This window comes from Bos indicus, chromosome 9 (assembly GCF_029378745.1).
Source record: "Bos indicus isolate NIAB-ARS_2022 breed Sahiwal x Tharparkar chromosome 9, NIAB-ARS_B.indTharparkar_mat_pri_1.0, whole genome shotgun sequence".
Lineage (NCBI taxonomy): Eukaryota > Metazoa > Chordata > Mammalia > Artiodactyla > Bovidae > Bos > Bos indicus.
Genome location: NC_091768.1, coordinates 66,410,022 through 66,424,119, shown reverse-complemented (window position 1 = coordinate 66,424,119; position 14,098 = coordinate 66,410,022). Strand labels below are relative to the sequence as shown.

Genomic DNA, 14,098 nt, shown 5'->3' with positions numbered 1-14,098 from the left:
GTTCCTTCATAAGTAAAGGAGCAATAATCTGATGAATTGACTTCTAGTTTTCTTGAAAGTCAATGTGATTTAATTGCTCATGATTTCATTTCATTAGGCGATTCTTCTGTATAAAAGCTTGTTACAGGTGATTGCATTCCAAATATCTTAAAGTAATTGTAGACACTTGTTTTTGCATAGCTTTTGTGAAATAAATTTAAACAACATGTCTAACAGTTAAAACTTCATTTCTGACACCACAGTACTGCCTTTTCTGAGAGATGGAGCTCACACCTTCTGTTTTTTCCCTAACTTCGGAACACATGGTAAAGAATCATTAAAAGTATAATTTGAAAAGATACATGCATCCCAGTGTTCATAGCAGCAATATTTATAATAGCCAAGATATGGAAACAACCCAAGTGCCCATCAACAGGATAATTGGCTTAAGAAGATGTGGTCTGTGTGTGTGTGTGTGTGTGTGTGTGTGTGTGTGTGTGTGTGTATAATGGAATATAACTCAGACGCAAAAAGAATGAAATGTTGCCATTTACATTACTTTTATATTTACATTATTTAGTGCATAAGTCAGACAAAGTAAAATATCTTACAATATCGCTTATATGTGGAATCTAAAAATAATACAAACAAGTCTATTTACAAAACAGAAACAGAGTCACAGACATACAAAACAGTCTCATGGTTATCCAAAGGAGCAATGGAGGGACAATCTCAGGGTATAGCAGTAACAGGTACTAACTAAATATTATGCATAAATTAGTAGCAAGGATTTATTTTATACTATTGGGAGTTACTGGAGAAGGAAATGGCAAACCACTCTAGTATTCTTGCCTTGGAAATCCTGTGGGCAGGGGAGCCTGATGGGCTACAGTCCATGAGGTCACAAAGAGTCAGATACGACTGGGCAACTTTCACTTTCACCTACATTGGGAGTTATATTCAATATATTATAATAACTTTTAATGGAATATAATCAGTAAAGCAAATAGCTGAATCAGTGTGCTGTACATCTGAAATTAACACAATATTGTAAATCAACTATACTTTATTTTGGTTAAAATGTATAATTGTGAGAGAAACTGCACATCTCTGTTTACAAAACCACAGAAACCTTCCACCATTATCCAAATACTTGTGAGAGTTCCATGCCAGTTATCTTGGTTATATATCTGGTAAAATGCATACATTAATTCAATGCCATTGAATACCTATTTTTGCCAGGTAGAATTTAAATGCTGGGAACTCAGAAAATAAAATCATAGACTTCATGGAACTGAACTTGTATTGAGAGAAGAAACAATAAAAGAATAATCGTGTAGGAATGCTAAGTAAAATATAAAGGCTAGGGAGAAAAAATAATGCAAGGGGATGGAAAGTGTTGGCAAGGTTTTATTTTGATAGATAACATGAAATGGTTAGGAAAGTTTTCTCAGAGATGGTGACATCAGAGCTAAAGTGTAAAAGATGAAGAGCAAGCCATGTGGCTTTCTGGGGAAGAATGTTTCAGCAAGGGAAACAACCAGATCTAGGCCTCAAAAGGTTAGTGGTACTCAAAAGTGTGAACATGAGGCTGGTGCCCGAAACAAGCTATTTATCACCAACGTACAAAATAAGACAGAACTTGAGAGTGAGCTTTTTTAGCAATTTGATATGGTAATTGTGTGTGCTGAATCTAGTATTTGGTTTATGGTACATGTGTTTGCTTTTTTATTTCAGTGTTAGTCATTTATTTTATTGTATTTCATAGAAGTTTAGGTTTCCATTAGATTGGGGTATAGGGGCTGGTCCTACCTCTGAGATCATTTAAGAAGTACTGTGTTAGAGGCAAGAGAAAGGACCTTGATTTAAGGAGGGAGGACCTTGTATCACTGAACTTCTCTAGGACAATGAAGAGGTTCTGAGTGAAAAAACCAAGCTAGGCAGTTAAGAGTGAGAGTGGGGATAGAAAAGATGTGAGGAGTGAGATATGAAATAGTCCTCCCAGGGAGGTGAGTAAATTGGGAAATAGAATAGTTGGCTGGCTGTGCTGAGGACCCACCTCAGGTTTGTGGTCAAAAATTGAATGTGAAACCAGGCATCATGGTTATGCAGTTTGTTTGTTTGTTTGTAAATTTTATTCTTGAGCAAATTTCAGCTACTTCATTAGAAGTGCAGAATAGGCAGAGAATAGAATTTAACTGTGAGTTAGGATTTCTCCAGGAAAATATTAAGAGCAACAAAATAGTTGAGAATTTGTGGAGGGATGTGATTATAATGATGTGATTGGAATCCAAGCTGGGCAAGGAGGGGCTAGAGGTCGCAAGAGTATGATGATGGTTTGGACTGGAAGTCCTAGTAAGGTCAAAAAAATCCTGTTAAACAGGGTGTATTGGAGAGCATGACCTGAAAGCTGAGAATCGTTAGTCAGTGAGAGGGATGTCAAAACTGGTGTTTTGGAAATGTTGCAATTATTAGTAATAATTGAAGTGGAAAAGAGGTAACAGTGATTATGGTAATATGCTAAGAGACTAATGGAGAAACTTATTTTTTCAGTCTCATGTAGGACAACATAGCATTACACTACCATGGTTTACATGAAGTTGTCACTGTGAAAAAGAATATTGTTCTTGTTCCAATGACATTTGGAACAAGATTGTTCCGTGGAACACATGTGTTCCATTGGAACACATTCTTCCAATGACATTCAGTGTTTCAAATCAAATCATTAAAAAGGTTTTCAGCAAATGCTTCTTTTAATTCAGTGTATAGTTCCCTTCTATGTCTGTGTCTTGTGAGAGGTTAACTTAATTCTTCGGTATAAGTCGATATACTGAAAGAAAGGGAGAGAGGGTGAGGAGTTGAGTTATAATCTTTGTGTCTGCTATCATATAGTTTAATGCCAACCTCTTGCTTTTTCCTTGAGCTTCGCTGTGTCTGGGAGCTGGAGAGGAGGCATTTATAGTGGAGGGATCTGCATGATAGGAGAGAAAGCGGGAGGGGGTGGTTAATACATTTTAGGACCAATCAACTTTGGAAAAATAATATTGAACGTTTTGAATCATCGTTAACGTGGATAGGTTTTGAAAAGCATGTAAGAATGTCAGTATTTTATTAGATCAGAGACTATAAATATCTTGGAGAGTTATATTACAATAATATAAAATTATATTTAAAAGCAATGTACCAAATTATATTTTGCTGTGGCTTAGTATATGATAATACCAATGTCTTTGTGTGTGTGAAATGTGCATTTATATGTATAATATCAGGATACTTAGATGATGAGGTATTGCATGAACAGAAGCGTATTTGTGCTTTATTAGACCTTATTTTTTATTGAAAGTTAAGATTTACTGGTATTTTCTTCTTGAGTCCACTGCTCTAAAAAAAAAAAAACTTCAACAGTTTTCTCTATGTTTCCATCTCTATAAGAGATATAGTTTTATTTAGAAGACATATGTCTGTGAAAGCAATATATTAATATATGTGTGGTGGTATTTATATTCATAACTTCCAATGGAATGTTATATTCATAACTTTCAATGTACTCCCCATGTTTGACTTGCCTGGATGAGAGTTGTGGAGGATTTGTTCACCTTAAATGATATTTACTCCTTTTACTTCAGTACACATAATCCACCTGTGCAAGATCTTAAGGCCCACAGTAGACTTTATACTCTACTAGACAGCTTATCAGCTTCTCTGCAGGCTCTCAATTTGAATTTTAAAGTAAAAATGAATGAATTTATGTTGCTTGTTGAGCCTGTGTTCTGAGCTACATCAGCTCTCTGGTTCTGGAATGATAACTAAAGAATCGAAAACAAGTTCATGATTCTCATTTACAATGATTCTATTATATCTATATGGTTATATATATATATGCACACACATATACATTTATATATTTACACACTTATATGTTTATATACACACAATGCATAACTATATGCACACATATATGGTAGTATTTCTTTGGGGTATTTAAGGAGAAGAGCTGGTTATTTGTTGTCAAAAAGAATTTGATTCTTGGAAGAAGAAATTGACCTCAATTTGGATGTACAATACATTGTACCTTCTACTTAAAAAATGAGCAGTTTTTTAAAAGTAAAGGTAAAGCTGGAAAACACTGAAATGTTTTTCTTCTGGCTTCTGTACGAATTAAGGTTTAAACAAATCCCAGTACATAAAAAAAGCCCAAAGTATCAAAAGCCCAAGGCCAAGGTTAGTGGTAACCATTTTATAATCAAAGCCAATATAAAATTTTTTGCAGCCAAGGTTGAATTAATACTGTTGTTTTAGTACATAAGGAAGCTTTTTAAAAGGTAGTAATAGTTGCTCAGTCGTGTCTGACTCTTTGCAACCCCATGGACTGTAGCCTACCAGGCTCCTCAGTCCATGGAATTTTCCAGGCAAGAGTACTGGAGTGGGTTGCCATTTCCTTCTCCAGGGGATCTTCCCAACCCCGGGATCGAACCCAGGTCTTCTGCACTGCAGGCAGATGCTTTACTGTCCGAGCCACCAGGGAAGCCTTTTTTTAAAAGGCTTTTTTAAAAGGTGGTCAAAGGCTTTTCCTTAGGTTTGTACTCATATCGGTATCTTTCTCATATTGCTTTTAGCTATTCCAAGAGTCTATATTCCAAAACTCCATGGGATTTTAGTGGAGGAGTTTTGTTTGTTTGTTTGTTTTAGGCATGCTTTTATTTTTCTGAAGTATATATTAAGCTCTAAAAGTATTTTAGAATCATCTCACATTTATTTTCTTTTAGGAGAGCTTATTATTTAATATGCTCGTTGGAACTTTTCTGGTAGTAGTTGAATATATAAGAATCTGTCCAATGTTTTTTCAATATATACCTTTTTATCAACATATATAGAAGAATATTATCTTTGGAGATATGGCAATATTAGTCAATAGTATACACGGGAAGTTTAAGTTTCTTTCTCAAGGTTGCTCCCTTGAACCATAAACAAATTTGTACTACTGTAACAGAGTAAAATGTTAATTATATATTTTCAAAGTTCTTTTATGGTACAATAAACTGACATGCTATTTAATAAAATATTGCATGAAATAAAATAATATAGCTCTTCCTTTGCAGTTTAATTTCATCAAGAATCAAGCATTCATGTGATTAAATTTTCTCACCAATCAAGAAGTCAAGTTATGTTTGATAGGTGATCAAAATGCATTGAGTGTGAAAATGCAAGTTAACAGGCTTACTGGAAAAAAGTGACAGACACCAAAACAGGCTTCAAGCCATGAGAACAATTCTCTTTTATGATCCTTGCTTCTGAATGCAGTCTTCTGCTATGTGGTAAAAACAAAATGCTGTGTCTTTTTTATATAACTAATCTTCATACTTAAGGAGTATAGATCGTTTCTGCAAATACAAAAGTATTTTGTTTAAAATGAAAACTGAGCTTTTGGGTGAATTTTAACGTACTTTGAAATGCAGAAGCCAAGAAAAAATTAAACCTGTAAGACTAATTATATATATCTACCTACTTGATTTGTTTCTGTTTTTTCCTTTTGAAAATGTTTACCTGTAAAATGAACATCCTAAATTCTAATCATAGTACTTCTTAAGAGTATATTCAGTAGCTCAAATAATCAATTTAGTTGTTTTGGAAAAAAATAATTTTTCCCCACAAATCACTTAAAAATTACTTGTATAAGACACAGTAGTCAGTGTATTCAAATGATGCTTATTGCAAGCATCATGAAACCAAAAGACACCATAGCCATAATTCAGGCTGGGGATGGGACTGGTAAATTAGAGATTTCATAGGCAAGCTCTTGACATTTATACTTTGAGTTATTTATTTTAAAGTTAGTATTTAAAATTAAAGGTAAATATGCTTATATATTTTTTTAATTTGCCAATTTCAGAGGCCTCTTGTACAAATTATATGTCATCCCTCTAGCATTATAATTCTCCTCATTTTGTTTGTCTGATTCTAAATGATGTCTTATATTTAGGGTTCTTCTTCAAAGTGGTGTGAACAATATTTTAGCTGTTAGAGATGTTACTCATATACGTCCAGATTACCAGGTATGCAATGAATTCTACGTACTGCCAGTGTTCAAGAGCCAGGAAGCAACGTGTGCATTTGGATGGAAGAAAAGGGTACAATAGCATTTTGAGTATGAAATGAGAGAATGTTTTCCTTCGCTGCAGAAAAGGAGATGGTAGGATGATGGTGTCTGAGTAGTCAGGTTGTTCACAGCATTTGTTGGAGTTCTGCTTTCTCTTCTCTCAATCTTAATTTTAATTACTCAATTATTTATTGGAGCTTAAAATAAAATGTTGCTAGGGAAATAAAAGCAAAATCACTGTGTCCTTAAGTGTGGAATTAAAACTAAGGGATTGGTACTGACATCAGTTGAATTTGGAGAACTAAAGCAGTTTACTAATTCTTTAGTACTCTGTAGTTGACCCAGAGCTCCTGGATGTTGATTCTGAACTCCAGAAACTGTCAGTGAAGAATGACCTTCAAAAGCAGAGACATTACTTTGCCAAGAAAGGTTCGTCTAGTCAAGGCTATGGTTTTTCCTATGGTCATGTATGGATGTGAGAGTTGGACTGTGAAGAAGGTTGAGCGCCTAAGAATTGATGCTTTTGAACTGTGGTGTTGGAGAAGACTCTTGAGCGTCCCTTGGACTGCAAGGAGATCCAACCAGTCCATTCTGAAGGACATCAGCCCTGGGTGTTCTTTGGAAGGAATGATGCTGAAGCTGAAACTCCAGTACTTTGGCCACCTGATGCAAAGAGTTGACTCATTGGAAAAGACTCTGATGCTGGGAGAGATTGGGGGCAAGGGGAGAAGGGGACTTCAGAGGATGAGATGGCTGGATGGCATCACTGACTCAATGGACGTGAGTCTGAGTGAACTCCGGGAGCTGGTGATGGACAGGGAGGCCTGGCGTGCTGCAATTCACGGGGTCGCAGAGAGTCAGACACGACTGAGCGAATGATCTGATCTGATCTGATCTGATATTAGGAACAATGCTAAAACAAGAGAGACAGAGCAGAAATGGATAGGAGAAGAGAGAGATTTATTGACTGCATTAAGTTTGTGTTCAAAAGGAATCCTAATAATCATTCAGAAAGACTCCCCCAAAGTATTAGTGTAAAAACCCATTTTCCTAACTGCAGTGCTCTCAATAGAGACCTTTGAGAGCAAAAAGAAGATAGGAGCTCTTTAAACTATAGTTTCATAAAATTCCAATTTTCACATGTTAGTGATATGTCTTTTTTGTGACATTTTATTGATAAAATGCCTGTGATAACTATAAAGGTATTTGAGCTGTCATCACTTCACATGGGGATCAGGGTAGCTGCTTCCAAGATGACCTGTCTTTACCCAGGCTTTCCTATTCAATCTATTCTATACACCAACAGATTTTTTTTCTTACACTTTTTTTTTTTTAATTGTCATACTTGATTTCCATGCTCTCAACTTGCAAAGGCTTAGCACTCTTTGCAGGAAGTCCAAATTCTTCACCCAGTATTTAAGATTCTCAATAATGTGTCTGTTCTCCATGTAATTTTACCTCCCACGGGTCCCTGACCAGAGCCTAAGTTCCCACTGGATACATTTTCTTCCTTCTGCCCTGTCCTCTGACCACAAGTTTGGTTCATGCTGTTTTCTCCAGTCTGTTCCAGCTCATGTGACTCTCCCTTTCTCGGAACTTTCACTGGTAAATATCCCTGCATGTGTTCCATTTGATTGAAGTCTCTTGGGGAGACAAAAACCCTGTCATTTCTTTTGTATTTCCCACATCACTGCTGTGATGAGGAAGACTGTCTGCAGAGAAAGCACTCAGGTGATTATAGAATATGTCCATTAAGTCTCCCTGGTGCAAGACCCTTACTTTATCTCCCATTATGCTTCCACGCTGAAAACTAAACAGAGGATCTGAAAAGCTCAGGATTGCAGGTGCTGCAAGGACCGAGTGTCTAATTTCCTGAACTCCTGAATAATGGGTGGGGAGAATTATTGTTTCAGTATAAAAATGAAATTGATTAGCAAATAAAATGATAATAAAAATGAGGATGATTTCTCTTAATTGAAAGAGAGGTAAAAATAATCAAAACTAGTACTTTCAAATAAAAAAAGTCAAAATGGCAAAAGCATCAAGAAGAATTTAAGAAGTTTTAGATAAGTCAGTTGGGCAATTGTCTCTAAGATGTAGAGAAAACATCTAATCATTTTGAATATGAAGTGAAATTATGGAAACATCCAAGAAAATGAGGTTTCATGTGGTTTCTTCATCCTTGCTGATCACTGCTCAGGCATCTGTCTGCAGTGCAAGAGATCCAAGTTCAATCTCTTAGTCGGGAAGATCCTTTGGAGAAGGAAATGGCAACCCACTCCAGTATTCTTGCCTGGAGAACTCCAGGGACAGAGGATCTTGGTGGGCTACAGTCCATGGGGTCACAAAGAGTCGGATATGACTGAGTGACTAACACACACACACACACACACACACACACACACACACATGGTTTGCATACCTATTTTATATTCGTCTGAATTTGGGCAAAAAACAATCTCTAGTGGGCAGGATAAAATTATTCTAGCCAGTCTGGTATTTATGAGGATAGTACATACTAAACATCTCTTTCATATTTCCTAACATCTAAAAATCAAAATGTAGGTGATTTCCATTTTTAATTTGAGGACTGAGTATATATTAGCTGTTTCAAAGAAAAGTAATTTGGCCCAGATCCAGAAAGACATCTGCCCTTGATAATAATAAGCCTTTGTTTTTATAAAGCTATATATGTTGAAAATGAAATACTTGTTGCTTAATGAATTTGTAGCAGGTGTTTATGTTTCAACTGGGCAAGAAAAAGCTGAAGGGGGAGATACCAATTCTGTGAGATGATCCTCCTTTGTTTTTCTTGATTAATACTTGATATTTTTAGAAATAATTCACAAGAGATATATAATCTTTGCATTCACTGCTTGGAAAGTTTCATATGACCTACTAAATATTGCATTGCTATATTATTTTAGCTTCTGGGGACATTTAGTATAATTGCTTTGGCTGTTCTTCATTAGATTGTGAGCCTCCCTTTGCTTCAAAAAGAATATCTTGGATACTGTTTGGGTTCAGCAAATAGATATTTGTTACTCTTAAGAGATATTGAGATTTCTGTGTTAAATGGTGTTTGGCTACCAACCCTGGACATAACAACTCTAAACTTCCCACCAAGTTGACTATAATGACCCAGAGAAAGGTGACAGTTCACAATATAGAACACAGACTGAAGGCCAACTTGCTGCTGGAATTTGGGAGGAATTCTGGATTTTTTCCCTGTATCTAGTTTCAGACAACTTCAAAAATACAGCAGCTGAAGTAATATCATAGTGAATACCTGTGTACTAACCACCTCCATCGTGTTACCACCATGTTACTCTACTTGCTTTGTCATACACGTATCCATAGCTCTGTTGTTGGAACTATATTTTTAAATGCAGCTGATGGGTTACATGTGCTATTCTTCTGAATAAAGCTAAGTAAGCAGCAGCAAGCTTCCTTGAAGCAGGAAGTAAAAACTATATTGAATCTGACTTCAAAGTTTTTCTCAATGTGAAAAGCTGGTCAACTAGGCCTATATTGTAGAAATTTTGCTTTTCAAAGTAATCCCCATCTTCAAGTACCCCCACTTATTGGTTTAAAAATCCATGCAAGAAAGTAACTGAGAGTATCAAAGAGAAATAGAGCAGAGAGAATATGTGATTACATTTTGCACCTTGCAGAGTACAGTGCCCGCAAGTTGGACACTAAAAGTGAAAGAGGACAATCGTAGGTAACAGTTTACGCTGGAGCTTCTCATTTTTGGGTTATTCAAGTTATTCTGAATGTTAGACTTCTGGGAATGGGAGAAGAATAAGATCCAGCTCAGGGATGTGGAGCTTCACCAGAGATAGTCTGCTAGATTCTAGAGCTTGAAAAGGAACCATGTACATCAATTAGCCGTAAGATCAGCTGTCACAATGCAGCAAAGAGCAAAGGATGCATTGTTTTTGTTAGTTATCATCCCAAGTTCAGTCTAGCTCCAGGCTTGTCCAAAAATACACAAACAAAAAAGTGGCATAGGAACTTCATTTTTAATAAAAACACTACAGAATTAGGTATTTAGAAGTAAATACCTGAAGAAAATACAACCGCATTTAGTGGTTTGAGGAAAAGTAGTGAGTCAAGAATTTTATAGCAGTCCAATTAACATTCATATGAGAAGGACACAAAAAGACATTTTTTATTAAACAGAAGTTTAGATAATATACCCTCATGCAACTTGCATGAATAAAGAGCTTGAAGGGGCCATGGCATTCAATTAGTTTGACATTTCAGTTTTTGGACATTTCAAAGAAAAAATTTAGTTTTCCTTTGCACATTTGGATCCCAGATCTGAGGAACTTGGGGTGCATGTTTGATAGGTAAAGCCAAGGAAAACTTGAAGTGCTATCTGTAATGCCTTTCTCCGGTGTTCTACTATTTCCTCATTTCCTGGTGCCATATGTATGAGTCTGCCAAGGCTGCCATAACAAAATACCAGAGACTTCGTGTTTTAGACAACATAAGCTTGTTGGCTAGAAGTTTGAAGATCAAGGTGCCGGTAAGTGCTTCTTCCCGAGGCCTCTCTCGTTGGCTTGCAGACGGCAGCCTTCTAGCTGTGTCCTCACATGGTCTTTCCTTTGTGATGTCTCTCTGTGTGTCAAAATTTCCTTTTCTTACTAAACCCAGGGCTCACCGTTAGGGACCCTATCTTAACATGGTCACCTTTTTAAAGGCCAAATACCATCACATTCTGAAATACTGGGGTTTAAATACAAGTTTGAGGGGAAGGAGGGGAAATTCAGCCCATAACTCCATGTTTATTCAGGTATCTGATTACCTCTCAAAACTCTACCAGATGCTATTCTTTCTTGAGCACTCAATAACAGTGGCCAACTTCTTTATGTGAGAGTACCACTCAGGGGCAGACACAGAGCACATCGATAGACTTGATTTCACTACTGCAATACACAGGCACTTGAAAATTAGCAGAACAGAAAGACACTGGAATCACAGCAATATCCTAGATGCAAAGTTCACTAAAAAGGCCTTGCTCCTAAAAGAAGGTGGCTGGTGCAGAGCCTTGTGTGATTCCACTAGTGTCCACTTTGAAAGTGTATTAGGATTGTAGCAGCCAGATGGGCATCACATCATTCAGAGTCACTTCCTAGGCAGAATCTCAACAGCACTGAAAAACAGTTCTGAGAAACCCTGGCTTCACATGACTGTGTAATACAAAGAGTCAACAGGACCTTTTTGTTGTGGAGCAGCGGGTAGCTAAGAGTTAGCAACGGCTTCCACCTAGGGAAGCCTAAGCCATAGTGAAAGGTAGACCCTAGCATGTGCCTTCACGAAACCAAGAACTCCAGCTCTTCATCAATAGCCCTCCAACTTGTTAAGAAACAGAGTTCAACAGTGGTTTCCACAAACAGTGAGGGTGAGAAGAGGAGACTGCATGGGTTTTGTGAATACATATCAATCATGGTTAGACCTTGCTCCTCATCTTGAAGGCTAAATAAATAAGAAAATTAAAAAATGTGGTGATGTTTTAGTCAGGGTTCCCTAGAGAAACAGAACAATTTGAGTTAGTGAAGGGGAGTGGATAAAAAGAAAAGAGATTTTTTTAAAGGAGTTGACTCATGGAGCTATTGAAGGCTTGTAAGTGCAGAATTCACAGGACAGACTTAAAGGCTAAAAGATGTGGCAGGAGACAATGTTGCTGTGTTGAGTCCAGAGGCTGTCTGGGAGCAGAATTCTTTGAAAGTTATTTGTCATTTCTCTTAGGGTCTTCAGCTGATTGGATGGCACCCACCCATATAATGAAGGTTAATCTGCTTTACCCAAAGTCTATTGATTAAATGTTAATTGCATCTAAACATCTTCCTTTACAGCAACATCAAGGGTGGTGTTTGCTATACAACATGGCACCAGGGCAGTATAGCTAGGTTGATACTTAACATTAACAGGCACAGGTGACTAGGAAAGGTTTGCAAATTTGATGAATGAGGAATACACTTATACTGGAGGAAGAGAGCATAATGTTGATAATATTGTAGAAAACAAAAAACAAAACTTCAGAACATATATATTGTATTCTTAGTACAACTTTTAAAAAATAAGACCTCTGAGATGAGAGCAACTAGAACTCAAGAATATTTTTCACATTATGCATGCATGTTGACATCAGTCAATGTCATGTCCAACTCTGTGACCCCGTGTACTGCAGCATGCCAGGCTTCTCTGCCCTTCACTGTCTCCTTTAGTTTGCTCAAACTCATATCCATTGAGTCAGTGATGCCAATTCAACCATATCATCCTTTGTCACCCCCTGTCTCCTCCTACCTTAGGTCTTTCCAAGCATCAGGGTCTTTTCCATTGAGTCAGCTCTTCACATCAGGTGGCTACAATATTTTCAGTTTCAGCATCAGTCCTTCCAATGAATATTCAGGATTGATCTCCTTTAAGATTGACTGGTTGGTCTCCATGTGGTCCAAGGGACTCTCATGAGTCTTCTCAAGTACCAGTTTGAAAACATCCGTTCTTTAGTGCTCAACATTCTTTATGGCTTCCTTTTCCTTCCAACTCTCACATCTGTACATGACTACTAGAAAAACCATACCTTTGACTATATGGACCTTAGTTGGCAAAATGATGTCTCTGCTTTTTAATATGCTGTTTGGTTTGTCATAGTTTTTCTTCTAAGGAGCAAGTGTTTTTAATTTCATGGCTACAATCAGTGTCCACAGTAATTTTGGAGACTAAGAAAATAAAATCTGCCACTGTTTCCACTTTTACCCCTTCTACTAGTTATGAAGTGATTGAACCACATGCCATGATCTTACCATTTTGGATATTGAATTTTAAGTCAGCTTTTTCACTGTCTCTTTCAACCTCATCAAGAGGCTCTTCAGTTCCTCTTCACTTAGAGAAGCTATAAATATGTATGTATGTTTGTTTTGGCATCTTAGAGATGCATTTGGCTGCAGGAATGGAAATATCTGCATAACCACAAATACAGTTTACTCTGCTAATCAGTAGTAAATAGATTTACTAATGAGTATTGCGATAATATTGTAATTGGAACCATTCACAGTTTAAAAAAAATTAGAACTCATGGTTTTCTAAACCTTTTTCCAATTTGGTTGCAGGGGGCAGTGTTTGAATCTTAAAATATTTGGAATTTTATACAATTCTAGTGATTTATACTTAGAAAAGCTAGAATATTTTGCATGGGGACCATTCTGGAAAATAGAGAACATAGAGTTTACTATAAGTATTTGAGATCCACAGCAGCCAATGTATTATTTTTTACTTTGAAGATTTTCCTTTAGTCATTATTCTGTACAGATGGTGATGAAAGTATTACTGTTTTATCCTTGCTTGCGGCATTGCCCTTTAACAGCATACTCATTAAGATATCCAATTTGAGTTTTTACATTGTGATATGCATTTCCTCAAAGTATAAACTCTTATCTTTTTTATCCTCCAAAAAAAGTTTACAAATGTTATCTCAGATAAAATTTTTTCATCAATTGTGTATATATATATATATATATATATAATCATATATAATCCCTTCAAAAGGATATTTCAAAGTTAAAAATAAAAGTCCAAAGTCATGCCATGTTTTGTTTTTAAAATTTTGTCCAGGCAAATGAGAAATATCGAGATTCCTAATATTCTTAAGTTTAGTCATCATCTGTGTGTGTCATATACAAAAATATGTTTTGGTTCTGATATCTATGTTAGATCTCAGAATGATACAAATTTTAAAGTGGAAGAGTTCTTAGAGATTGATTGTCAGGGTCATATTTTAAAAATCACATAGTTCTATTCATATTGTCCAAAGGAAAGTTATTATATAGAGTAAGGGGTATCAAACTAGTTTGTAAATTACATGCTAATTTCTAAATGTTCATTTCAAACATTTGATATTAAGTAGTTGGCTTTAGGGTTCCCCCAGTGGCTCAGTGGTCAAGAATCCACCTGTAGTGCAGGAGATGCAGAGATCCAGGTTCAGTCCTTGGATTGGGAAGACTCCCTGGAGGA

General features: G+C 36.4%; 1 protein-coding gene across 6 annotated transcripts in view; it reads left to right on the top strand.

The window, feature by feature from the left end:
- PTPRK (protein tyrosine phosphatase receptor type K) overlaps positions 1–14,098 on the top strand; it is a 612,566-nt gene that overhangs the window by 423,018 nt on the left and 175,450 nt on the right. The gene's annotated exons all lie outside the window — the stretch shown is intronic.